This window comes from Mya arenaria, chromosome 1, assembly GCF_026914265.1.
Source record: "Mya arenaria isolate MELC-2E11 chromosome 1, ASM2691426v1".
NCBI lineage: Eukaryota > Metazoa > Mollusca > Bivalvia > Myida > Myidae > Mya > Mya arenaria.
This window is the reverse complement of record NC_069122.1, coordinates 50,171,602-50,199,316: the sequence shown is the minus strand read 5'-3', so window position 1 is coordinate 50,199,316 and position 27,715 is coordinate 50,171,602. Positions and strand designations below refer to the sequence as shown.

Sequence of the window (27,715 nt, the reverse complement as noted above, 5' to 3'; positions counted from 1 at the left end):
TACATATGCATTAGGCCAGGTCCATTACTCTGGTCTAAATAATTGTTAAAATATTTCCCTTGATGAAGTAAGAAAACAGAGAAGTGTTGTCATCCCCTTGTTCTGCTCATATAGTTAATGTAGTGAATTATATTTTTGTTAATAAAGAAACCTTATCTTTATATATGCACCAACCTTTTAAAGGGAAATAACATAAACATGTTCTTCCAAACACCCTAGGTATAGTGCAGTTAATTTAATATAATTGTTCCCCTGACAACAAGTTAATTGTAAGGCTTCCTTGTAGGAGGATAATTTTGGTGATAAATTGGCAGACACTTGTTATTGTGTCTGTTTTATTCACAGTGTTTGCATGACAAGAGAAGATGTAATGTTTCTGTGCTGCAAACAAATATATTGTGGATTAAATGCAGTCACATATTTAATTGCTTGTTCATAAGTATTTTAAAAGTTTGGTCTTTAATTTAGGCAGTACTTTTGAAGATTTTATTCCTATTAGAAGGGCTGGGGGATGATTGTTGAAATAAGGTTTTCCTTTAAATATAAGCTTTCAGAGGAATCTATTAAAAATGTATTTATTTGATAGTTTCCTGGTCTGTTTATGAAGAATTCTTCGGGACTTCCTATTAAAGTGCTCAGCAGTTATTGACAATGGTTTCCTTACAGAGCAGTTAAAAAACTGTTTGCTATTATTAAACTAAAACATTATCAGATATTCACATGATATTAAGTAGGCATCCCTCATGTTATTAAGTCCAATTAATTTTATAGCTGCAACAACTGTAACACATTGTTGCGGAAGTCGTTCATTAAAGTGTTTAAATAGAATGTTTGTATATATTGTCAATCAAAAAGCCCAGAGTCTTTGAATCAATGAAACCCTGCTACCAATTAGTATCATAGCAATAGCATTGTCTTATTAACTTGCAGACAACACTGCTGACAAAAACTTCAGGTAGGGTTGTTTAGAGCTTTGTAAATAAAGCTTCCCTTGTGCTGAAAGATTGTTTCTGTTCTACAAAAACATTTTTGTTTCTCTGAAAATATCTGTTGTGTATTCTACCTGAAACCATAGGGAAAAAACTGTCAGTTATATCCTGCAGAAAGCAGGAATTTCACCAGACTTTCTCAGATTAAATTTATAAGTAACAATTTGATTTTCAGGGACAATTAATTGAAGTGGAAATAATCACAATTAAATCATCCACTGGGTGTTTAAGGTGAAAAGATAGCTCCATGTTTCCCAATCTTTATTTGCTTATCTGCAATCTACACTGACAACTTGTATCGCCTTCCAGATTTGGGCACTTATCCTGTTGCTGGTTCCAGAAAAGTGCTTTTCAATAATTTTCATGTTTGTTCATGCTTTTTCTGATTTTAAAACTGTTAGATGTTTTTTTCAATTAGTTTAATTGTTTAACTGTTCAATTGCTTTTTCTTTGATTGCTTTTGTTGTTCTTGATTTAGCTCACCCTTAGAAACTTCATGACTTTCTCTTTAAATACTGCATAAACTAATTCTAATATTGGTATTTATGTTGCACTTCTTTTTTGCTTGAATACTATGTATATTATAATTAATTATATATATTGTCATAGCTTTGATGTCATTGTCAAAGCTGGAATGACCATGACAAGTGTTGTTTCTACTTCATTATCCATGGTCAACCCTGGTCACATTTCCCACTGGTAATGCTTGAAGCAAACATGTGAATCCTCATGCACGTCATGCCATCATCTCTAATTGTGCAGAAGGATATAGTTACATGCTTGACTGCATAGTGTTGGATTTCAAATAATGTCAGCCGCTATCAATATACCTGATACATCCATTAAAGCATCTTTATTGGTGCCCAATTGATTTTCAAGAATTGATTGTTTTAGCAGTTTTGTTTAAGACAAATAAGTTAATTTTAGTATTGATGCCTTAAAATCGTTGCCATGTTTGTTTCAGGTCTTCATATCTCCTCATTGGACATTTCTGTTGGCGCTGTATTCCAGACAAATTTTGTAACATAATGATGTATTAGTCATAATTGTATGAGATTCAAGATATAGAGGTACGAGTTAAGATATTTTGAAATGTCTACAATTTTCTTAGCTTTTTTTCAATGTTTTTTCAGCTATTGTCTAAAGGTGGGTGTAATTTTCAATTACATTTTTCTTGTGCAAAACGTAAACGTTGGCCACGTAACTGAAATTGCCTGGTAAGAATTCTTAAGAATCAAGTCTTGGTTCTTAAATTTACTGTGACATTAATTATGCCAAACTCCCATAACTCTGGAAAATTTATAAAATTTTTGTCAAGTAATTCTTCTTGATCAACTGAAAAACGTTTTCTGAGCAATATGGTTGCCGCCTTGCCTGCTGGAGTATTAGATCTTAAATAGTGTCACATTATGTAGTTTTGAAGAGCTCCAATAGCAGATTTTGAGGGCTCAATCATTTGCACTGCCAAACAGACATAAAGCCGGAGTTGCATCCTAATTGCACTGAACTCTCGGACTGGTTTTACAACCACATCATTCATGACAGGATAAGTTGGCTATTAATGTAAGACTTGTCATTGGTTTTGTTGACATAGTCAAGTTCTGTAGAATCTTTCCATCTTCTTTGATCTTTGAGTTTGCATAAAATAAAAATAAAACATCCACCTGATGATTGCCAATCACAGACACTTCTTGTGAATGTTTTCACCTCAATCTAATGATTTATATTTTTCTTGTATAAAAACATTTTCTCTCTGCTTAATTCATTGACTTCAATAACTTGGGTTTCCTTTGACTGGGTTTGTTGTCAGTGCTAGTTAGTGGTATATTACAGGGTAAATGCCATATAAGGTTCCTTGGTACTTCAGGATGAATAATCCTTTTTTGTTAACTATGTTTTTAATGAAATCGTTGTTCAAATGTTGGCTGGGGTGGCTTGAATCAGAACTAATTGCAGAGGAAATAATTGTGAGAATGTTCACTTGTGTTGCCTATCAAAGATATGCTGTACAATACTAGCTATGACAAGCACAACACACGGGTCAAACATGGCCGATAGTTTAGAACTTTGTTAAAGGAATCAACTGTTGTTATCTTTTAAACATGAAATTGTAAATGATGTGCTCACATATTTGAATATAAACAAGTACAGCTGAAACAGTTGTCTCAAATCTTGTTAGAAATACAGCAGACCACACGTGTATCAAACAAAAGATCTGATCATTGCTGATTTAAAAATGTTTAAAAATTGATAATGATTTCATTTAAAACAATGTTTACAAAACAAAAACATTAATCATCCTGAAGTACCAGGGAAGCATATAAGGCAATTACCCTGTAATATGCCCTTAACAAGCACTTACAACAAACCCAGTCAAAGGAAATTCAAGGCAAGAAATCTAAGAATTGAGCAGGGAGGAAATGTTTTATACAAGAGAAATAAAGCTCATTAGATTGAGATGACAACATTCACAAGAAGTGTCTGTGATTGGCAATCACCAGGTGGATATTTACTTCTTCTGTTTCTGCATCAACCCGAAGATCAAAGAAGATGGAAAGATACCATAGAACTTTACTATGTCAACAAAACCAATGACAAGTCTTACATTAATGGCCAACTTATCCTGCTATTAATGATGTGGTTGTAAAACTAGTTCCAGTGTTCAGTGCAAGTCCGAAGCAACTAAGGCTATTTTTTTAGAGTTTATGATGTCTGTTTGGCACTGCAAGTGTTTGAGCCCTAAAATTCTGCTATTGAGAGCTTTTAAAGATTACATTATGTGACACTGGCTATTAAAGATCTAATAGACCAGCAGCAAAGCAGCAACAACATTGGTCAGAAAATGCTTTTTAAGTTGATCAAGAAGAATATAACTTGAAGTATATATCCATTATCCAGAGCTATGGGAGTTTTGCATAATTAATGTCACAGTAAATTTGAGAGAGAACCAAGACTTGATTTTTATGAACTATTACGAGGCAATTTCAGTTATGTGGCCAAAATATACTTTTTTGCACAAGAAAAATGTAATTGAAAATTACACCCACCTTTTGACAATAGCTAAAAAAGCTAAGAAAATTGTTGACATTTAGAAAGATCTTATTTCTTACCACTATATCTTATCCCATACAAGTATGACTAATCTATCAGTATGTAACGGAATTTGTCTGGAATACAGCGCCAACAGAAAAGTCCAATGAGAATAATGATTACCTGAAACAGATATAACAACGATTTTACTGCATCAAATACTCAAATTCAATAACCTCAAATGCTCAATTTCACTTATTTCGCTTTGTCTTAAACCAAACTGTCATATCAATCAATTCTTGAAAATCGATTTGGCACCAATAAAGATGCTTTAATGACTACCAGGTATATTGATAGCGGCTGATATTATTTGGAATCCAACACTACGCAGTCAAGTATATAACTATATTCTTCTGCCACAACTAGAGATGATGGCATGAAGTGCATGAGGATTCACATGTTTGCTTCAAGCATTAGCATGGGAAATCTGACCAGGGTTGACAATGGATTACCATGTAGGAACAATACATGACATGGTCATTCCAGCTTTGACAATGACACCAAAGCTATGAATATATATCAACCTAGTTTTCAAGCGGAAAACAAGTGCAACATCAATAACAATAATAGTATAATGTATGTAAATAAAAAAACAAAAACACAAAGACATGTATTTTAGGATAGGCTAAATCAAGAACAACAACAAAATCAATCAAAGAAAAAGCAACAGTTAAACACCTAAACTAATAAAAAAAACATCTGCCAATTTTAAAATCTGCAAAAGTATATACAAACATGAAAATCTATCGAATAACTTTTCTTGATTGACAGCAGGATTAATGCCCAACTCTGAAAGCCAATCCAAACTGTCTGTGAAGTTTGCAGATAAGCAAATAAGATTGGGAAACATGGACGCTATCTTGTCACCCTTAAATCCCCTTTTGATGATTAAATTGTGATTATTTCCACTTCAATCAATTACCTAGAAAATCAATTTTTTACTTATACAATCAGTCTGAGAAAGTCTGTTATATTTCCTGCAGTCTCCAGCATATTTCTGAGATTTTTTTCCCTATGGTTTCAGGTAGAATGTCAAAACAGATATTTTCAGAGAAGCAAAAATGTTTTTGTAGAACAGAAACAATCTTTCAGCACAAGGGAGGCTTTATTTACAAAGCTCTAAACAACCCCACCTAAGGTTTTTGTCAGCAGTGTTTTATTTGCAATTTAATAAGACAACCTTATTGATATGGTGCTAATTGGTAGCTGGGTTTCATTGATTCTAAGATTCTGCAGGGCTTTGTTGATTGAGAATATAATACATACATTCGGTTTAAACACTTTAATGAACGACTTCCGCAACAATTTGTTGCAGTTGTTGTAGCTATAAAATGGATTAGTCTTGGTAACATGAGGGATGCCTACTTACTATCATGTGAATATCTTGATAAGATTTTCGTTTAATAATATCAGACAGTTTTTGAATTACTCTATAAGTAAACCATTGTCAATAACTGCTGAACGCTATAGAAAATCCTGAAGAGTTCTTTATAAAAAAGACAAGCCAAAATCTAATAAATACCTTTTTAACACATTCCTCTGAAAGTTCCAATTCGAAGGAAAGCCTTATTTAAACAATCATCACCCAGCCTTTATAATGGGAATTAATAGGAATTAAATCTGCAAAAGTACCAAAAAGACCAAACTTTTAAAATACTTCATGAAGAGTAGGAGAAAAGCTTGCATACTATAATGACAGGAATGATATTCAATGATAAATTGGCTGCCGTCCTCTGAATGTTTGATAAAGTTTTGACAGTTTGAATGAAACTAATCATCTGTCTAACAAAACAACATGTACCAAAACTTTCTATATTTTAATGTTGCTTAGTTTCTTCTACCATTGGCCCCACACATAATTAATGATGTAGTTCCGGTACACTTACAAGAAATACTGTGTGTTTTTGGACCGCATGTTCAGTTTTGAAAACAGATGCCAATGTTGTCCTTGGATGTAGTTCCTGTACAAGTAAAAGAAATTTTGTTTCATTTTGTTTGAGGTATACATTTGTCAACATAACAACCACATGACCAACCTTTCTAAGGATGATATTTGCCCGTGTATCTGTGTAGTGTCTTAGCTTATCACTCTTGCTGGACTATTTGTTTAGTAATGCCCCTTGTTTCACTTAATGGAATAATGAAGCTTCTGATGATGATTGGCGTCACTTAGTCTTCTGCAAGTGCTCTTCTTGTTCAGTACAATGAGCATGTCTGTTTTTGGTATAAATTTAATTTCATTCAATCTTAAAGTATTATTTTTGGACCAATACATTAAAGGTAATAAGTTTATGAAATATTTCTAATGTAGAATTGGCCTCAAAGCTTTGTGACTTTTCCTGATCCAGGTTATAATTGACTGTTTATGTAATTAGTAATCACTGACAAAAATATATTATGTGGACTTTTATTATTATCAAAGCATGTTTTCAGATTATCTATTACAACTTAACTTTAAATAACAGATATATGCACTCTTACCGGTAGTATGAAACTCGGCACACATGTTACTATTGACAGTTTGAGTAATTTTATCTGGCAAGGTGTATATCTCTGGGTTTGATGATTGTTGAAATATTCCCCTTGATCAGCTAAGAAAACAGGCGTTGCCATCCCCTTGTTCTGCTCATATAGGTAATGCAGTAAACTATTTATTTGTTTGCTATCAAAGAAACCTTAACACTGATCCTGAAAAACAAAACAAACATTTACAGGGAAATAACATAAACTTGTTCTTCCAAACAAACCAAGAGAATGTAAGGTTATTGCTCCCATGATAGCAAGCTCATTGTAAAGCTTCCTATATTAGGAGGATAATTTTGGTGATAAAATTGGCAGAAACTTGTTATTTTGTCTGTTTTATTCACAATGTTAGCATTACAAGAGAAGTTGTAATGTTACTGTGCTGCCAACAAATCTATTGTGGAATATGGTTGCAGTCACTATTTCTTGTCCATAGGTATTCTAAATATTTGTCTTTATTTAGCCAGTACTTTTGAAGAGTTTAATTATCCCCGGCCTTGAAAAGGCGAGGGGATATAGTAATGGTAGGCTGGATTCCGTGCGTGTGTGTGTGCGTGCGTGTGTGCGACCGTGTGTGCGTCCGTCCGTCTGTCCCTCATTCATTTCTTTGCATCTCCTCTTACGTTTTTCATGCGATTTCTACCAAACTTTTACAGATTGATGATCATAAAGTGAAGCAGCGCATATTGTCGGGCTTCTCCGATTCAACATTTTTGAAAGAGTTATTGCCCTTTCCTTATTTTACATTTAAAATTGGTTTCTTCGCAATCCTCTTACGTTTTCACATGATTTCTACCAAACTTTCACAGATTGATAATCATAAAGTGAAGCAGCGCATATTGTCGGGCTTTCCTGATTTGACCATTTTTGAAAGAGTTATTTCCCTTTGCTTATTTTACATTTAAAATTGGTTTCTTCGCAACTCCTCTTACGTCTTTCATGCGATTTCTACCAAACTTTTACAGATTGATGATCATAAAGTGAAGCAGCGCATAATGTCGGGCTTTCCCGATTCGACCATTTTTGAAAGAGTTATTGCTCTTTGCTTATTTAACATTTAAAATTGGTTTCTTCGCAACTCCTCTTACGTTTTTCATGCGATTTCTACCACACTTTCACAGATTGATGATCATAAAGTGAAGCAGCGCATATTGTCTGGATTTTAAGATTTGACCATTTGTGATAGAGTTATTGCCCTTTGCTTATTTTACATTTAAAATTGGTTTCTTCGCAAATCCTCTTACGTTTTTCGTGCGATTTCTACTAAACTTTCACAGATTGATGCCTATATAGTGACGCAGCGCATATTGTCGGGCTTTCACGATTTTTGAAAGAGTTATTGCCCTTTTTTACATTTAAAATTGGTTTCTTCCCAACTCCTCTTACGTTTTTCATGCAATTTCTACCAAACTTTCACAGATTGATGACTATATAGTGACGCAGCTCATATTGTTGGGCTTTCGCGATTCGGCCATTTTTGAAAGAGTTATTGCCCTTTCTTTATTTTACATTTAAAATTGTTTTTTTCGCAACTCCTCATACGTTTATGACTATATAGTGACACAGTGCATATTGTCAGGCTTTTGCAATTTGACCTTTTTTGAAAGAGTTATTGCCCTTTCTTAATTTTACGCATTTCTTATGTTGAGAAACTACCCTTACCATTGATTGGCTTTCACTACCAAAAATGTCCCCATGAGGCGGGGGATATAGCTGTCTGTGACCGCTCTTGTTCTTATTAGAAGGGATTAGGTATGATTGTTGAAATAAGGCTTTCCTTTAAATTGGAACTTTCAGAGGAAGATATTAAAAAGGTATTGGTGTGATATTTGGCTTGTCTGTTTTTTAAAGAACTCTTTAGATTTTCCTGTAGAGCTCAGCAGTTATTGATAGTGGTTACATGACAGAGCAGTTCAAAACTTTTGACTATTATAAAACTAAAATATTATCAAGATGTTCACATGATATAACGTACACATCCCTCATGTTACCACTGGTACCTTTGGTGACATTATCAAAGCAGAAATGATCATGTCAAGTGTTGTTTCTACTTGGTTATCCATGGTTAACACTGGTCACATTTCCCAGGTAATGCTTGAAGCAAACATGTGAATCCTCATGCATTTCATACCATCATTATTAAGTTAAATGCTTGACTGCATGGTGTTAAATTTCAAATGATATCAGCCTCTATCAATATACCTGGTAGCCATTAAAGCATCTTTATTTGTGCCCAATTGATTTTCAAGAATTCATTGTTATAGCAGTTTTGTTAAAAACAAAAACGTGTAATTGAGAGGTAACTGAATTTGAGTATTTGATGCAATAAAAGCGTTATCATTTTTGTTTCAGGTCTTGTTTCTCTGTAAATATCTGTTTTGTCATTCTACCTGAAATCATAGAGAAAAAAACTTTCAGAAATGTGCTGCAGACTGCAGGAATTTCACCAGACTTTCTCAGATTAAATGTATAAGTAACAATTTGATTTTCAGGGAAAATTGATTGAAGTGGAAATAATCACAATTTAATCATCCACAGGGGGTTTAAGGGTGACAAGATAGCTCCATGTTTTCCTATCTTTATTTGCTTATCTGCAATCTTCACTGACAACTTAGATTGGCTTAGAGAGTCAGGGCATTAATCTGGCTGCCGTTCTCGGAAAGTTGTTGGATGCTTTTCAAAGGATTTAATATTGTATATACTCTTGCCAATTCTAAAATTGTCAGATGTTTTTCAATTACATGTAGTTTAATTGTTTTACTGTTGCTTATTCTTAATTTCTGCTTTAGCATATCCTAAAACAGCATACTTTTCTTTAAGTTAAACACTCTTTAATAATTGCTAAAAGTGTTATTTGTATGGATGTTGCACTTGTTTTTCACTTGAAAGCACTGCTGTTATATTTCAATAGCTTTATTGTCATTGACAAAGCAGGAATGACCATGTCAAGTGTTGGTTCTACTTCGTTATCCATGGTCTTGGTTTTACAACCACATCATTCATAACAGGCATAGAAATAAAAGAAGAAAACAGTCACCTGATGATTGCCAATCACAGACACTTCTTGGAAATGTTGTCACCTCAATCTTATGATTTATTTATACCCTTGTTTAAAAATATTTTATCCCTGCTGAATGAGTTCACCTTAAATTTCCTTTGACTGGGTTTGTTGCAAGTGCTTGTTAAGGGCATATTACAGGGTTAATGCCATATAAGGTTCCCTACTACTTCTGGATGAATAGTTACTTTTTGTTAACTTTTTTTTTTAATGAAATCATTGTTAACTTTTAAATCAGTACTGATCAGAACATGATAAATTTGTTATCTGCTGTATTTCTTACAAGATTTGGGACAACTTTTTCAGCTGAACTTGTTTATATTTGAATATGTGAGCACATCCTCAAATATTTAATGTACAAATGTTAACAACAATATTGTAAATCATGTTTTTATCTTTAACAAAGTTTTGAACAAGTGGCCCGTTTGTCACATGTATTGTGCTATCACTTATAGACATAGCTAGTATTGTACAGCTTATCTTTGAAAGGCCGCACAAGCAATCATTTCATCAATAATTTCCACTGTAATTAGTTCAGACTCAAGCCACTCCACCCAACATACAACAACAAACTGTTTATATTTTGCTTGAAAGAAAAAAAAAACAGAAGAAAATGAAAGCATCAAATTGTTTCAGTTATCTGCAGAGAACAGAAGGTACATGACGGTGGTCCTTAATGAAATCAGGTGATAGTGTCTGTTATTCTTCTCATTTTATAGCTGATGTTTATTCCATGCTTTGTGTTCTGTTCTAATTAGACTTACTGATGCCGAAGATCAGCTATGCTTCATTTAAGCCTCTTGAAAGGACAGTAAGACATCCTTAGCCTGACTGATTTACATTTTCCTAGGAATTGATTCTGAATATTTTACAAAGCAGAATTATTGGGGATTATTTTTTTTTAGTTTGAATGAAAAGGGATGTTATTGTGTTACCCATATACAATTAGTGTGTTAAAATTGATAAACTTCGTTGAGAATTAATGTTTTCATTGCTGCATGCTTCAATAATGACTGGCTGCTGCTGCTCAAAAATGGTTGTGCCAATTTTATACAGTTAATCATTCACCATTACCGATGTGTATGTAACTGATACGATTTCCAAAACAAATGGTATTGCATTAGATAATTTTTTGAATGTGTTCTTGTAAAACTAAAATAAATACCTAACCATATTCTCTTTTAGGCACAAGAAAGGTCAGTCAGTCCACTTGTCCATGAAAAAAACATGTGACCAATCATTCTAAGAATAATATTTCTCTGTGCATATAGTGTAGCAAGACTAACACTCTTGCTGAAGTAAATTATCCCCCTTGGTCCACTTACAGAAAAATGTATGAGCCTTATCTGCTTGCAGTGCTCTCTCTTAAATTTAATCTTGTTTGTTTTTGCAAGAGAGAATGAGTGTCAAAGTTAAAATGAGTTGTTGTCAAGTCTTGGTGTTGCTGACATGCAAATACATGCAAAAGATAAATGTATTCTCATGCATTTGTAAATGACATTGAGATAATTATAATTTCATGTGTATCAATATTTATAACAAAAAGTTCGCCGCTGAATGATTTTCATTTGGATTGACTGAGCACTAAGTTCTCAAGGGTAAGCTATTGTGATTGGTCACTGTCCATTGTTTGTTGTCATCTGTCCATTCTCCATTGTTTTTAACATTTTTGTTCAAATGGCATCTCGTAAACCATCTCCTAAACCACTGGGCCAATATCAAGAAAACTGCTTTTCGGTTGGTCCTGTTCCAGATTCATTCAAAAAAATCGTTTGATGTAGAACTCTGGTTGTAGGTGCTATGGCTACCACATTATTTCTTAGTAACGAATTACTACCTTGACAATGGCTTGCTTAATTAATTATTATTAACAGTCCCATTCCCCTCAACCATGGCCATCCTTGGCAATCACTAACTTCTTTATCAACCACCTTTTGTCTAAGCATCAAATGGCTTCCATGGCAACCAATGACTTCCTTGACAATTATGCTTGTTTTTCTAGTTTCTCCAGGAAGTTGAGTGATATAAGGCCATATTGGTCCTATTGAATATTTCCATGGATCAACTGAAAAAATATGCCCACTTGGTAAAGAAGTAAATAATATAGGAATATCTTCTTGTTTCATGACAAACAAACCTAACCATACAATTTAATATAAAACAGATGAAAACAGCAAAAACATCCACTTCTTTCTCAAAATACCCCAGATTATTTAACTATTTATGTGCTGTTACAGAGAATTTAAGGTTATTGCTCCACTAACAGCAAGCTAATTGTAAAGCTTCTTAGGAGGAGGAAAACTTTGGTGAAGAATATGGCAGAAACTTGTTATTAAGTTGTATGTGGCCTAATTATATCGTCAGACTGACAGAGACTTAAATGTTCCTATAGCAATCTCAGACCTTGTATACAATTATAGCAGTTAAACAAGGTATCTAATGGTGCTCAAAAAATGATGTTAACATTCAAATCCTAATATATCCGAAAGTATGCAATTAACTACACCAATTAAGTCACTTCGTGGCTGTCTCCTTACTGTTTGAGCTAATATTACCCAGAATGAATACTTTTTAGGTTCCAGTTTCAGATTGGAACAATTCCTATAAAACATCAATATTTATTAGTTAATCAAAAAAAGACAAACAAAGTTAGCTGCCTCCTCTGGGGCGACAAAGATGAAATCAAGTCTAGACCAAAATTGAACTTTTGGCATCGAAAAATGAACTAGGGAAAAATAAGGTCTATACAAAAAGATAATTGACAACAATGTTGATTTAAATGTATTATAAGTATTGTAAGTATTACAAATTAAACAGATTCAAGGGGGCAACAGCGACTGCTGGAATAAGTTTGTTTAATTTGTGATAAATGATCTATAACCGGCTTATACTATAACCATGCAGCTCTTATAACATAACCTACGGGACAGCAGAGATATAACCCCATGCAATATTTTTCATATATATTATGTGTTATAACTATGAGATTTATAATGCTTCTAGAAAAATGAATTCCTGCGAATCTTAAGAAAAAAATAAATATTTATGATTAAATGTCACTAATTTGTTTTAGGCGTCATTAAAAGTACACCAAAGGAGGAGTTAATTCCCATCAAACTACTGTAGGTTTTTTAAAACATTCATGGAAATGCATTAGATTCAACATTGAAAGTTTGAATAACATTTCTCCACCTAAACATCAGTTCATGGCTCTCTATATATGAAAGCCAATATAAGTTGTCAGTGAAGATTGCAGATAAGCAAATAAAGATTGGGAAACATGGAGCTATCTTGTCACCCTTAAACCCCCTGTGGATGATTAAATTGTGATTATTTCCACTTCAATCAATTTTCTCTGAAAATCAAATTGTTACTTAGGCATTTAATCTGAGAATGTCTGGTTAAATTCCTGCAGTCTGAGGCATAATTCTGAGGAAAATTATTTCAGTTGGTTCACTTAAATTCTTAATGGTGAGTAAACAACAGAATGTTCAATGCATTGTCATTTACTGTACAATGTAAAATATATGTTATGCAAGGTCACTAAAAGTGAACACCAAACTGATAACTCCTTCAGGAATATCAATATGACCCAACCTAATTACCAATGTGCCATTGTACCATTTTTAAGTGTAATCATTATTAATATTTATGCAAAATAGTCAAAGAAAACAAAGATGCAAATTTTCAATGCTATATACACATGTACTTAGAAAAGGTAGAATATTCAATCGCAAATTTTGATATTATTTAGAAGTGTGAACATTTTAGTGTCAGTTGATTTTATAGAGTGGTTGCATCTGTTGGTGATTTTTACATACACACTGGTTATAAAATATTATTTATTTAAACTTATAACACTTTCAAAACTGGAGGCCAATTTGGCTGAGCTTAATAGTCTACCCTACAGGATGGCTGCTATCGATTTGATTACGCAACCAACGTGAAAAATCTCTATTCATGACATTTTATTTTGATATCATTCAACTTTTTGCAAACAGATATTTCCAGAGAAACAGAGATGTTTTCTGTCAAGTTAAAAATCTTTGAGCACAAGGGTACATTATTGACAAAGCTCTTTAAAAATCCCTCCTAAAGATTGTATAAACAATGATGCCTGCAATATGATAAGATAAACCTATTGCTATGATACTTGGTAATGGGTATCATTGATTCAAAGACTCTGGGTTTCATCTTGATTGACAATATCTACCAACATTTTTGTAAACAGTTCAATAGAAATGACTTCAAAACATGCCTGTGCCTATTTGTTTTTCACAGTAAATTTTGAAACTCTCTTTAAAAATTGCATTAACATATACTATTATTGGTATTGATGTTGCACTTGTTTCTGCCTGAAAACTATGTTGATAAATTTTTATAGCTTTGGTGTCATTTTCAAAACCTGAAACTCACAGAAATATGCTGCCGACTGCAGGAATTTCACCTGACTTTCTCAGATTAAATATATAAGTATCAATTTGATTTTCAGGGAAAATTGATTGAACAGGAATTATTCACAATTGAATCATCCACATGGGTTTATGGGTGACAAGATAGCATCCATGTTTCCTCATCTTTTTTTTGCTTATCTGCAGTCTGCACTGACAACTTAGATTGGCTTGGAGAGTAGGGTACTCAGCTGAAAATTTTGTTGCTGGTTCCAGAAATGTTTGTATATACTTTCGCTGATTCTAAACTAGGCATGTTTTTGGATATATAAGCTTAATCGTTTTACTGTTGCTTTTACTTTGATTGTTTTTGTCGTTGTTTTTGATTTAGCCCATCTTGAAATTTCATGGCTTTGTTTAGTGAAACGCCCTTTAATAAGTTCATAACTTATACTGTTATTGATGTTGCACTTCTTTTTTGCTTGAAAACTATGTTGATATATTTTCATAGCTTTGGTGACATTATCAAAGCTGAAATGTCCATGTCAAGTGTTATTTCTACTTCCTTATCCATGGTCAACACTGGTCACATTTCCCACTGGTAATGCTTGAAGCAAACATGTGAATCCTCATGCATTCATGCCATTATCTCTAATTGTGGCAAAAGAATATAGTTATATGCTTGTCTGCATAGTGTTTGATTTCAATTAATTTCAGCCGCTATCAATATACCTGGAAGCCATTATAGCATCTTTATTGGGGCCCAATTGATTTTCAAGAATTGATTGTTATAGCAGTTTTGTTTAAGACAAATAAGTGTAATTGATAGGTTATTGAATTTGAATATTTGATGCAGTAAAAGCGTTGTCATTTTTGTTTCAGATCTTTATTTCTTCTCATTGGACATTTCTGTTGGCGCTGCATTCCAGACAAATTCTGTTACATAATGATGGATTAATTATAATTGTGTGGGATACAAGACATAGAGGTAAGAATTCATATATTTTGAAATGTCTACAACTTCTTAGCTGTTTGAATGTTTTTAAGATATTGTCATAAGGTTGGTGTCATTTTCATTAGCATTTTTGTTGTGCAAAAGTGATTACTTTGCATCCACATAATGGGAATTGTCAGATAAGAATTAATTAAAATGAAGTCTTGGTTCCTACATTTACTGTGACATTAATTATGCAAAACTCCCATAGCTCTTGATAATTTTTAGATTATTTGTAAAGTTATTCTTCTTGATCAACTTAAAAACATTTTCTGAGCAATGTGGTCGCCAGCTTTGCTGCTGGTGTATTATATCTCAAATAGTGTCACATAATGTAATATCTAAGAGCTCTAAATGGCAGAATTTGAGGGCTCAATCACTTGCACAGCCAAACAGACATAACACCAAATAAAAATATCTGGAGTGGCATCTGACTTGCACAGAACCCTGGAATTGGTTTTACAACCACATCATTCATGACAGGAATTGTTGGCTGTTAATGTAAGGCTTGTCATTGGTTTTGTTGACATAGTCAAGTTCTGTGGTGTCTTTGCCATTTCCTTTGATCTTTGGATTTACATAGAAATAAGAGGAGAACAATTATCCACCTGATGATTGCCAGTCACAGACACCTATTGTGAATGTTGCTACCTCAATCTAATGTTTTATTTATCTCTTGCATAAAAACATTTCTTCCCTTTTTCTGGCTTACTGTTTGCTGAATCGGTTGTCACTGCTTGTTAAGGGTATATTTAAGCTTAATACCATAAGGTTCCACAGTGCTGTAGGATGAAGAATGGTTTAGTGTAACCTTCTGGTTATAACTGTATGCTATTATTAAAGCTCTTTATAGAAAACTTTAAATAATATAAATATTAAGATATAACATGAATAAATGATATAGGTTACTATTTTGTAATACAAACAATAATGTTAATAACTAACCCTACCTTTTACAATTCAGGGTTAAATGATGGCTGCTTAAACTCCTTGAAATCCCATTTAAGCTTTTTTGTGTGGAACTGGTTAAAGACACTTAGGACATTTTGGGGCTAATTTGAAATCATTGTTCACTTTATCAACTGTATTTCTTACAAGATTTGAGACAACTGTTTCAGCTGAACTTGTTTATATTTGAATATGTAAACACATCATCAAATATTTCATGTTCACAAATTAACAACAATAGACATAGTATTATACAGCTTATCTTTGAAAGGCAGCAGATTTAGGGATCATTCCCTCAATAATTTCCACTGCAATTAGTTTAATTCAAGCCATCCCACCCAAGTACAACAAAGCCTCAAATTGTTTCAGTTATCAGCAGAGAACAGAAGGTACAAGAAGGTGGTCCTTAATGAAATCAGGTGATAGTGTCTCAGTTATTCTTCTCATTTTATTGCTGATGTTGATTCCATGCTTTGTGTTTTGTTCTAATTAGACTTACTGATGCATAAGATTAGCTATGCTTCATTTAAGCCTCTTGAAAGGACAGTAAGACATCCTTAGCCTGATTGATTTACCTTTTCCTAGGAATTGATTCTGAATATTTTACAAAGCAAAATTGTTTGGAAATTTTCTTTTTTGAGTTTGGATGGAAAAGGATTTGAATGTGTTACCCATATATAAATATTGTGTTACAATTGAGAAACTTGGTTAAGGACTGTCACAATTCAATGTTTTCAGTGCTGCATGCTTCAATAATGCCTGGCTGCTGCTCCTAAAAATCTGTTGTGCCAATTTAATACAAAGTAAATCATTCGCCCTTACTGATGTGTAACTGATACATTTGCCAAACCAAATGGTATTATGTTAAATAATTTTAATGAATGTGTTCTTGTAAAACTAAAATAAATACTTTTCCATATTCACATTTAGGCACAAGGAATGTCGTTCAGTCCACTTGGCAATGGAACAGCCAGGTGACCAATCATTCTAAGGATAATATTTCACTGTGCATCTGTGTAGCAAGCCTGTCATTCTCGCTGAAGAATTTATTTAATGAACTCCCTTGGTCAGCTAAGAGGAAAATGAATGAGCTTAATATATCTGCTTGCAGTGCGCTCTCTTTAATTTACGCTTGTTTGTTTTTGAAGAGAAAATGATATGTTGTCAAAGTTAAAATGAGGTGTTGTCAAGTCTTGGAGTCGTTGTCATGCAAAAACTTTTAAGATACATGTATTCTCATGCATTTGTTATTGACATTGAGGAACATTAATTTCATGTGTATCAATATTTATATGAAAAAGTCCACCAATGAATCATTTTTATTTAGATTGACTAAACACAAAGTTCTCAAGGGTGAGCTGTTGTGATGGGTTACTGTCCTCTGACAAATCTTACAAAAAAAATCATTCCATGTAGATCTCTGGTTGAAGTTGCCATCATAGTGGCTTCCAAATTATTTCTTAGTAACTGATGACTACCTTCACAATGACTTGCTTATTTAATAATAGTTAACAATTGCATTTCTTACCAACCATGGCCATCCTTTGCAACCACTAACTTCTTTATCAACCACCTTTTGTCTAATAGCATCCAATGGCTTCTTTGGCAATTAATGACTTCTGGCTTGACAATTATGAGCTTGCTTTCCTAGTTTCTCAAGGTACTCAGTTGAGTGATACAAGGCCATATCGGCCCTCTTGAATATGTCCCTGGATCAACTGAAAATAAAAAACACCCAATTGTAAAGCACCCACTTGGGTTGCTCATAAAGCAGTAAATATTATAGTAATATCTCCTTCCTTACAATTTGATAAATAAAACAAGATGAAAGCAGCAAAAACATCAACTACTTTCTCAAAATACTACAGATTATTTAGCTATTTATGTGCTGTTACAGAGAATTTAAGGTTATTGCTCCTGTAACAGCAAGCTAATTGTAAGTCTTCCTAGAAGGAGGATAATTTTGGTGAAGAAAATTGGCAGAAACTTGTTATTAAGTTGTATGTGGCCTAATTATATTGTCAGATTGACTGAGACTTAAATGTTTCTATAGCAATCTCAGACCTTAGTATAAGGTTATAGCAGTTAAACAAGGTATCTAATGGTGCTCAAAATAAAAGGATGTTAACATTCAAATCCTAATTTATCCGAAAGTATGCAATTAACCATACCAATTAAGTCACTCTGCAGCTGTTTCCTACTGTTTTAGCGAATACTACCCAGAATGAATACTTTTTAGGTTCCAGTTCCAGATGAGAACAATTCCTATAAAACATCAATATCTATTAGTTAATCAAAAGAAGACAAACAAAGTTAGCTGCCTCCTCTGGGGCCACAAAGATGAAATCAAGGCTAGACCAAAATTGAACTTTTGGCATTGAAAATTGAACAAGGGAAAAATAAGGTTGTATACAAAAAGATAATTGACAACAATTTTAATTTAAATGTATTATAAGTATTGTAAGTATTACAAATTAAACAGATCCATTCCAAGGGGGCAACAGCGACTGCTGGAATAAGTTTGTTTAATTTGTGATAAATGACCTATAAACGGCTTATACTTATAATAACCATGCAGCTCTTATAACATAACTTATGGGATAGCAGAGATATAACCCCATGCAATATTTTTCATATATATTATGTGTTATAACTATGAAATTATGCTTCTAGAAAAATGTATTCCTGCGAATCTTAAGAAAACAATGAATATTTAAGATTTAATGTCACTAATATTTTTACGCGTCATATTACACAAAAGCAGGAGTTAATTCCCATTGAACTACTGTAGTTAAAACATTTATGGTAATGCATTTGATTCGTCGTTGAAACTTTGAATAATATTTCTCATGGCTCTCTCTTTATATGAAAGCCAATCTAAGTTGTCAGTGAAGATTGCAGATAAGCAAATAAAGATTGGGAAAAATGGACGCTATCTTGTCACCCCCTGTGGATGATTAAATTGTGATTAGTCCCACTCCAATCAATTTTCCCTGAAAATCAAATTGTTACTTATGCATTTAATCTGAGAATGTCTGATAAAAAATTTGCAGTCTGAGGCATATTTCAGTGGAAAATTATATCAGTTGGTTCACTAAAAGTCTTAAATAGTGAATTAACAACAGAATGTTCAATGCATCCTCATATACTGTATAATGTAAAACATAATATTTATATAATGCAAGGTCACCAAAACGAAAGCCACAACACTGCTGATAATTTCTTTATGAATATCAATTTAACCTAATTGAAAAAAGAAGCAAATTGTCAATGTAACTAAGAAAAGGTCAAATATTAAATTTCAAAAATTGATATTCTTTATCAAGGCTGAACATTTTAGTGTCAATATAGGGGTTGCACCTGTTGGTGATTGTACCCACGCCCTCATGTTATAAAATATAGCCGCCATCTTGGAGGTACGAAGACATTCTGTAATTATCTGATTATAATGATCAAGGTTTTTAGAGATACTAATGTTATGGTCATTTAGTGTTTGAAATATCAACGTGATGGACAATATTACAAAAAATATCCCTACAGGGAGACTTTGAGTGCTATAGAGAAATCTTGATTGCTGCAGAATTTGAAATTAATCAACATCAAAGATCCGAAGACTGCTTTGAAAGAACTTTTGTAGATATGCACTTTCTGTATTGTCTTTCCCTAATTGTATAGCTTTCTTTACTTTTGAAGTAAGTGCTGAAAATAATGCTTAAAGTATGAGTCTGTGTTATATTTTGTCAAATTGTCTTGTTTTATATCGCCATTGTCTTATACATGCTATGCTTCTTCTGGATTTGTCGAAGGCTTTTTGCTGCAATTGTCATATTAAGTTATTTTTAACACATAAATCATTCAAACTGGTGGATTTTGTTCCGCAAAATAGGGGGACTGCAGTTATATCCTTACATACATACATGTATACATGTACCGTAAAATCGTATAATAAGCATAAAATCCTATAATAAGCGTATTAAATAGAGTATGTTAATTTTCCATTGTTACTTTTCCAATTGATAAAAGGTATTATTAGTCGGCGCCCAGAAGGGCGCCGACTATATTTGATATTACTTTAGAAATATTCCAACTTAGGGACTAGTTCATAAATTGCAGAACAATGCTTTTAATAGTTTCCACATTGCATGATAAAATATGAAGTTTAGTATGTTTTATAAAACTTTACACTTTAATTGATAATGAAACCTTAAATTATAATAGCCCTGCATTTTGATTTTAAATATCAACTCAATCCGATTGATATCAACTTCCGCCCAAATAAAAGGTTACACAGTACTATTACAATATCCTTTATGTTTGTAAACCTTCTACGCAGTAATCTCCCTTGGTGACAGCAAAAATGCCGAGTTTTGAAAAATTAACCTTGAGCTTAATTGTTTGTTTTGAAAATGTCATTCGAAAGAATGAACTCCAGATAATTCCCTCTTGATGTATAGTATTTTTATCTCCGTTCTATATACTCATATGAGTGAAATATGTTACAAAAACTTGTACAAAATATAAAGCAAGGAATTCACATAACATGCCGGTACAAATAAAAGGTGAATTTCATGCTATTGAAATCTATGTATTAGACCATTGACTCTATTTCTTCCGAAGAAACGTATGTATATTTTTGTTATAATTTAGTTTTAACCGGAGGATTAGCTTGGGGAAAAAACCCAGAATATCTATAATTCCGGGCTTAAACTATTCAAGGATATGTACACCCAACATAAAAACAAATTTTATCATTAAATAATAACCATTTTTGGTAATCTGCATGCACGTTTTTCTTCTAATTTCATTGCGCCCAATTGATGCTATTCATCAACTTTTTTGTTGTTTAAACTTATAACACTTTCAACTGGAGGCCAATATGACTGAGCTTATCAGTCTATCCCTACAGGATGGTGGCTATCGATTTGATAATGCAATGTGCAACCTCTCTTTTCATCACATTTTATTCTGATATCATTCAACTTTTTGCAAACAGATATTTTCAGAGAAGCAGAGATGCTTTCTGTCAAGGAAAAAATCTTTGAGCACAAGGGTACTTTATTTACAAAGCTCTTAAACAATCCCTCCTAAAGATTGTATAAACAATGATGCCTGCAATATGATAAGATAAACCTATTGCTATGATACTTGGTAATGGGTATCATTGATTCAAAGACTCTGGGTTTCATCTTGATTGACAACATTTCCGAAAAAAGATTCCTTCATTTGCATTAGGTGATTTCTGTTTTGTGGGTAGATAATTCAGCATGTATTATCGGCAAAAGAAACTGTGCTCGTTTAGTAACTATCTTTTTTCCAATGCTGCAAGGGAGGAAACTTTTTTCTGAGATGGCAAGGGATTGCTTGTTTATTTAGGTGATTGACTGTAAAATACTTTTTCTTGCAAATTTTGAGGTACGGAGTGATTGTTTTCTCGACATGAATAGCCCCGCCTCCTGTTCCCTTTAAAGACACCCATCTGAAAATATGTAAACACAATCGTTAGATTTTTGCCTTATAATACCTGGAAAAACAGAATTAGAATTACAACGACCATTATGCTATCAAGTATTAATTTATTAGACACCAAATGAACCTTAAAGTCCGCAAAGTTGCGTAGTAGTAGGTCGTACTTTAAAAAGATCTAAAATTATATTAATTCAGTTAATTATTAAATTTCATGTTATGGAATTGCTACAGTTTTTTCACAATTTGTTTCCTACTAAATTTCTATTCATGAGCACCACAACCTATTCATTGGCACCACAACGTTCAGAAAATCGAGCATAGTGCAGCAAGTATAACAAATAAAGTTCTAAAATTTGTAATGTGGCAACCTTTTGTCAATAAAAAAGTCACACACATGTAAAGAAAATGCTTAAACCTAAGGTACGAGAACAATTCTCACAAAAATCCAGATTTTTACGTTGTCAACACTAACGTCTAGCAATTAGTTATGCAAGTTTTAGACGATCAGATATTAAATTTTCTTCAAAACTTTTACATTTAGAACAACTCATGGCCATTCCTATGTGGAACTACATTCTTCAATTTTTTAAATTTACTCGTATAAACCTCTACAAATGAAAAATCATAAAGAAACCATACTCACTGTTTACATCCATATTCCACTCATTGGCACTATAACGGAAGACGCGTTGGAGCATTTTCAACACATAACAAAATGTTATGGCTCCAATGATTACCCGCCGTGTATTTATCTTTGACAAAAAATATTTCGATCAATTAAACTATTTTTATTATTGACTCTTACCTTCCTGGTGCAGTTCCAAACTGCCCTTCCATACAGAACGCCTCCTTTTTTCAAGGTGTCACCAATCATTTCAAGGGAAATTTCAAGTAATTATTTGAGTGAAATAAAAAAAAACAATAGTATTGTCATTGGCCTGTAAAAGAACAGTTTATAAATTGTATGTCAAGTAAATCTTCTTCTGTGTTCAAGTATATAATGTTTAAAATAGGTTAAAAATCAATGGAATTTCATTTGGGCCTCACAAAGTGTGCCACAAGTAAGCATAATAAACCTAATTTTGCTTTAGATAGTGAAAATTACAAGAACGAGCCCTTCTGAATCATACTAAGATATTACTTCAGGTCATCTAGCTGACATAGAATACAACCTCCTTGACTGACACATTGTCAATGCAAAAGCTGATGCAGGAAGAGTGACTATTGGATGTCAGTGACAGTACTGGACATTTTAACACGCTAAAGTTGAAATTTATGATGATTAAGCCTCTTATAAGTACTTAATGATTGTTATCTTTAATTTCATTGGCTGAAAATGAAGGTTGTATTCTAAAATCAAATTTCAATGAAAGACCATTTTTAACCCAATTATCTGCAAGGTCCCTGGCCAGGCTCAAAGGATTACATCTTTTAAAATACTGCCTAAAATAAAGACCAAACATTTAAAATACTAATGAATCAAGGAAAAAAGCTGCAATCTTTCCAAGATAGATTTGTTGGCAGCACAGAAACCATTTACATCTTCTCTTGTAATGCAAACACTGTGAACAGAACAGACAAAATAACAAGTTTCTGCCATTTTCATCGCCAAAATTATCCTCCTACTTGAAAGCCTTACAATTAGCTTGCTGTCAAGGGAACAATTACTTGAAATTCTCTGTAACTGCACATAAATAGCCAAATAATCTGGCATCATTTGAGGAAGATGTAAATAAAAAAAAATGCTATTTAAGACTGGTTTATATATACGGATCAGTTTTGGTGTTTTTAATGTTTGTTTTATTAACCAGGTTTTCACAAAGTGAAACCTGGTTATTAGAATGGCGAACATCGTTGTTCGGGCGGGCGGGCGGCCGGGCGGCGTCAAACTCACCTATGAAACTGAATAACTTTAGTAAGGGTTGACATATCTTGACCAAACTTGGTCTATAGAAAGAGTTTATGGGTACCTTTCATGGGATTGTGTTTGGGGTCCCTAGGGTCTAGGTCAAGGTCACTGTTACTAAAAAAAGAAAAACCGTTGAAACTGAATAACTTTAGTTAGGGATGACATATCTTGATTAAACTTGGTCTATAGGAAGAGTTTATGGATACCTTTCATGGGATTACGTTTGGGGTCCCTAGGGTCAAGGTCAAGGTCACTGTTACTTAAAATAGAAAAAACGTTGAAACTGAATAACTTTAGTTAGGGATGACATATCTTGACTAAACTTGGTCAATAGGAAGAGTTTATGGATACCTTTCATGGGATTGCGTTTGGGGTCCCTAGATTCAAGGTCAAGGTCACTGTTACTAAAAATAGGAAAATGGTTGAAACTGAATAACTTAAGTTAGGGTTGACATATCCTGACACAACTTGGTATAAAGGAAGAGTTTATGGATACCTTTTAATGGATTGCATTTGGGGTCCTAGGGTCAAGGTCACTGTTACTAAAAATAGAAAAACAGACACAGGCTAAAGTTCTTCTGTCAATCATTAAAAACCTGGTTTCGTCGCATTGCGGCGTTTCTTGTTAGCTCTATACTCTCCGGGAGGGCAGGCGGGCTTCGGTCGAGCGGGCGTGCATTAACAATTATGTGTTAACGTTTTTATTCCATGTCATAAAATCAAAGGTTTTTATCCAAATGTTATCAAATTTTGTCAGAATACTTGTCTACATGTTGTCTTGGGCATTTTATGAAATGGGTCACCTCAAAACTAGGTCACTAGGTCAAATCGAAGAAGTTTTCATTCCATGTCATAAAGTCAATAGTTTTTATCCAATCCAAAAGTTATGAAACTTAGTCAGAATACTTTTCTACATGTTGTCTTGAACGTTAATGAATATGGGTAGGCTTAGGTCAAAAACTAGGTCATTATGTCAAATCTTAGGGAGTTTATATTCCATGTCATAAAGTCAATGTTATTATCCAATTGTTATGAAATTTTGTCAGAATATTTTTCTACATGATTGTTGTCTTGATCATTTGTGAATATGGGTCACCTCAGGTCAAAAGATAATAAGTCACTAGGTTAAATCTTATAAAGTTTTTATTCCATGTCATAAAGTCAATAAAAAAAATCTGGCTGTAATGCAGCATGCCACATTGGCATCTTGATTTGTTTTTAGCTTGACTATTTGAAGAATTAGGAGAGCTATACTAGTTACTCTCCCTAGGCTTCAGCGTTGACATCACACCTTGGTTAAAGTTTTTTATGTTAGCAATTTTGAGTCATTATTTCAGCAAAAACATCATGTATTGCATTGATACTGTAGATAAGTGTTTCCAACTATCCAACCTACTTAGTTAACAAAGTTAGATTTGTAACACTAATTTGGATGCACATTTCGGACCTTTATTATTTGACATTAAGGTTTTGAATGTAAGCGCATATATCTGCAACTACTTTATGTATTGCATTGAGACTTTAAACACTTGTACTCAACCATCAAACCTACTTGAATAATCAAGTTAGATAACTGTATTTTGCATATTATGCCAAAATGACCCTTTATAATTCCATTTTGAAAATTCTAGTTAAGGTTTTGGGTGTTACCACATTTAATTAGTCAATACCTCAGCAAATACAGCATGTATTGTATGGAAACTTTATACAAGTGCTTCCAACCATCCAACCTTCTTAATTTATCAAGTAAGATAACTCTATCTTGCATATAATATAAATTTTGCCCCTTTATTATTGGACTTAGTAATTCCTGGTTAATGTTTTGCAGCGGAAATCACGGGCCAGCGCGTGGAATGAAGTCGATCTAGGACAATCGCAATTTCAATTATATTTTTTTTCAAAAACGAAAAACCACGAATTCAAGTACCCACGAAATTGTAATTTTTCGGCAAACCACGAAATTTCATGCCAACGAATCTAAATGATTTCACAGTAATACAAATTTTGCCCCTTTTTTATTTCACTAACAATTCTGATTGAGGTTTTGTATGTCATTTAATTTTACAACGATCCAGTGCATGTTTCACTTAAACTTTGCCATCCTAAATAAAACTTAAAAATCATGCAGGCAAGTATCGTAAAAGTTGAGCGTGCTCACACTGTGTCAGCTCATGTTAATTTCAGAAACACCCTACCTACTTTACCTTACCTATATATGTGGGTAGGAAATTGCCAAACAACATATTATTAGTGGCCTTCTTATGAATGTTTTTTTATTATTTTTTTACTCATTCCATCATGCCATATTAAGGAGAAAAGATACTTAGTCTGACATTTATTTTATAAGGAACATGGTTGAACTGAAATTAGCAAGAAGAGAGACAGCTTTCCATGATATCCCTGTACTTTGTTCAAATTGCAATGTGAAGGTCACATGCAACATGCGGTGGATGTCTGCTTCGCAAGAAGGTTTTTATTTTTATTTTAGTTTTTTTTTTTAAATTACAAAAACTTTATGATGCCATGTTAAGGTGATTTAAAAGATACAGGCTGTGGCTTGAGTATAATTATTAAAACAAGATAAAAATGTTAAGGTCACCTCAAACTTAGCTAGTAGAGACAGCTTCATTTCCTGGCATTCCTGTTTCATTTCCTCCCCTTATAATGTTTTGTTGAGTTGTTTAAACTTGTTTCATCGTGCAACAAAATGTTTAAAGATACAAGTTCTGACAATTATAAGGGACAAATTAGGTTGAAAAGTCAAGGTTGCAGACCGTGAGTAATTAAGGTTGGGGACAGTTTCATCTCCAGGCATTCCTGTTTGATTTCCTCACAACTCCTAGAGGACAGCCTCATTTAGTTTGTTTTTATAAAAAAATGTTTTATTAATTCAAATGAATATTTAATTTCTAGCTCTACTGGGCAAAGGCCAGAAGAGCTTAGGCCATAGTAATTTGTCGTATGTGCGTCCATGGGGCGTCTGTAAGCAATCGCTTGTGAACACGATACAGTTTTCATTGTATCTCGATAAAACTTGTACAGCATTTAGATATCCATCAGAGCTTAGTTCCTTTCGAAAACCAGCCAGATCCCCCCATGCATGCCTAGATTATGAGCCTTGATAGTTTAAAAAAAATTGCTATTTTTAGCTAATTTATTTTTAGCCAAGTCTACATGAGCGAAGTCTATTTTTAGCCAAGTTTACATGTACATGAGCTAAGTCTATTTTTAGCCAAGTTCACATGTAAAGTCAAGTCTAGGATTAAAGGGAGACAACTTGCTTTTTGGTTCTGCAGTTGATTTTGTGAATTACTCGAGATCCCTTGTTCTTGTTGAAAGGCCAAAGGCCATTTTTAGCTCTATTGGCCAAAGTGTCTGTCGTTCGCGCATCCATCCATCCAAACACATTTGGTTGTGAATGTTTGTTCAAATTATGCCCCTGGGGTCATTACTGACCACGCCCCAGGGTTCACAGGTTTGGTATAATTCAATTGGGAAATGTTTGAAAATCTTTTTGTGTGTTCCCGCATCCATCTTAACACAATTGCTTGTGAATGTTTGTTCAAATTATGCCCCTGGGGTCATTTCTGGCCATCCCCCTGTGTTCACAGGTTTGGTATACTAAAATTTGGGAGTTTAATTTTTTTTTGTCTGAACCAGCTATGCAGACCCTTGCTATTTTGAATAAGGCATAATTTAGTTGTCCGCTATCATGGTTGTTCAAATTATGCCCCTGGGGTCAAAACTGGCACTGCCCTGGAGGTCACAAGTTTCCTAGAGACTTATTTAAGAAATATTTTCAAAATCTTCTTGTTTCAAACCACAAGGCTCATACCTTTGATATTTATTGTGGAGCATCATAATGATGACCATCTAGCAAAACAGTTGAAATTATGCCCCTGGGGCCAAAGCTGGCCCAACCCCTTTTGACCTACTTTTTGTGTCGCCTGAAAAGACGACATATAGAGGTTAGTTTTGTCGGCAGCGGCATCGGTGGCGGCGTCCGCGTCCCATTTTCGCTTGTCCGGGGTATATCTCCTAAACTATTAGTGGTATCAACTTGAAATTTGATATGTAGATAGATCTAATTTAGGGCAAGTGCAGTGCACAAGAACTGTTACTCTTGCTTCCATATTTTTAGAGTTATTGCCCTTTGTTATTGTTCATGCTTAAAGTTTTGTCTGGGGCATATCTTGTAGAATATAAGAGTTATCAACTTGAAACTTCATATGTAGATAGATCTCATGGAGGGCAAGTGCAGTGCACAATAACAGTAACTCTTGCTTTCTTAGTTTTAAAGTTATTGCCCTTTGTTAATTTTCATGCTTAAAGTTTTGTCCGGGGCAT

The 27,715-nt window shown here is 33.5% G+C and overlaps 1 pseudogene; it reads left to right on the top strand.

Moving 5' to 3' along the window:
• Positions 1-27,715, top strand: part of LOC128229895 (zinc finger CCCH domain-containing protein 10-like) — a 181,524-nt pseudogene that overhangs the window by 65,902 nt on the left and 87,907 nt on the right.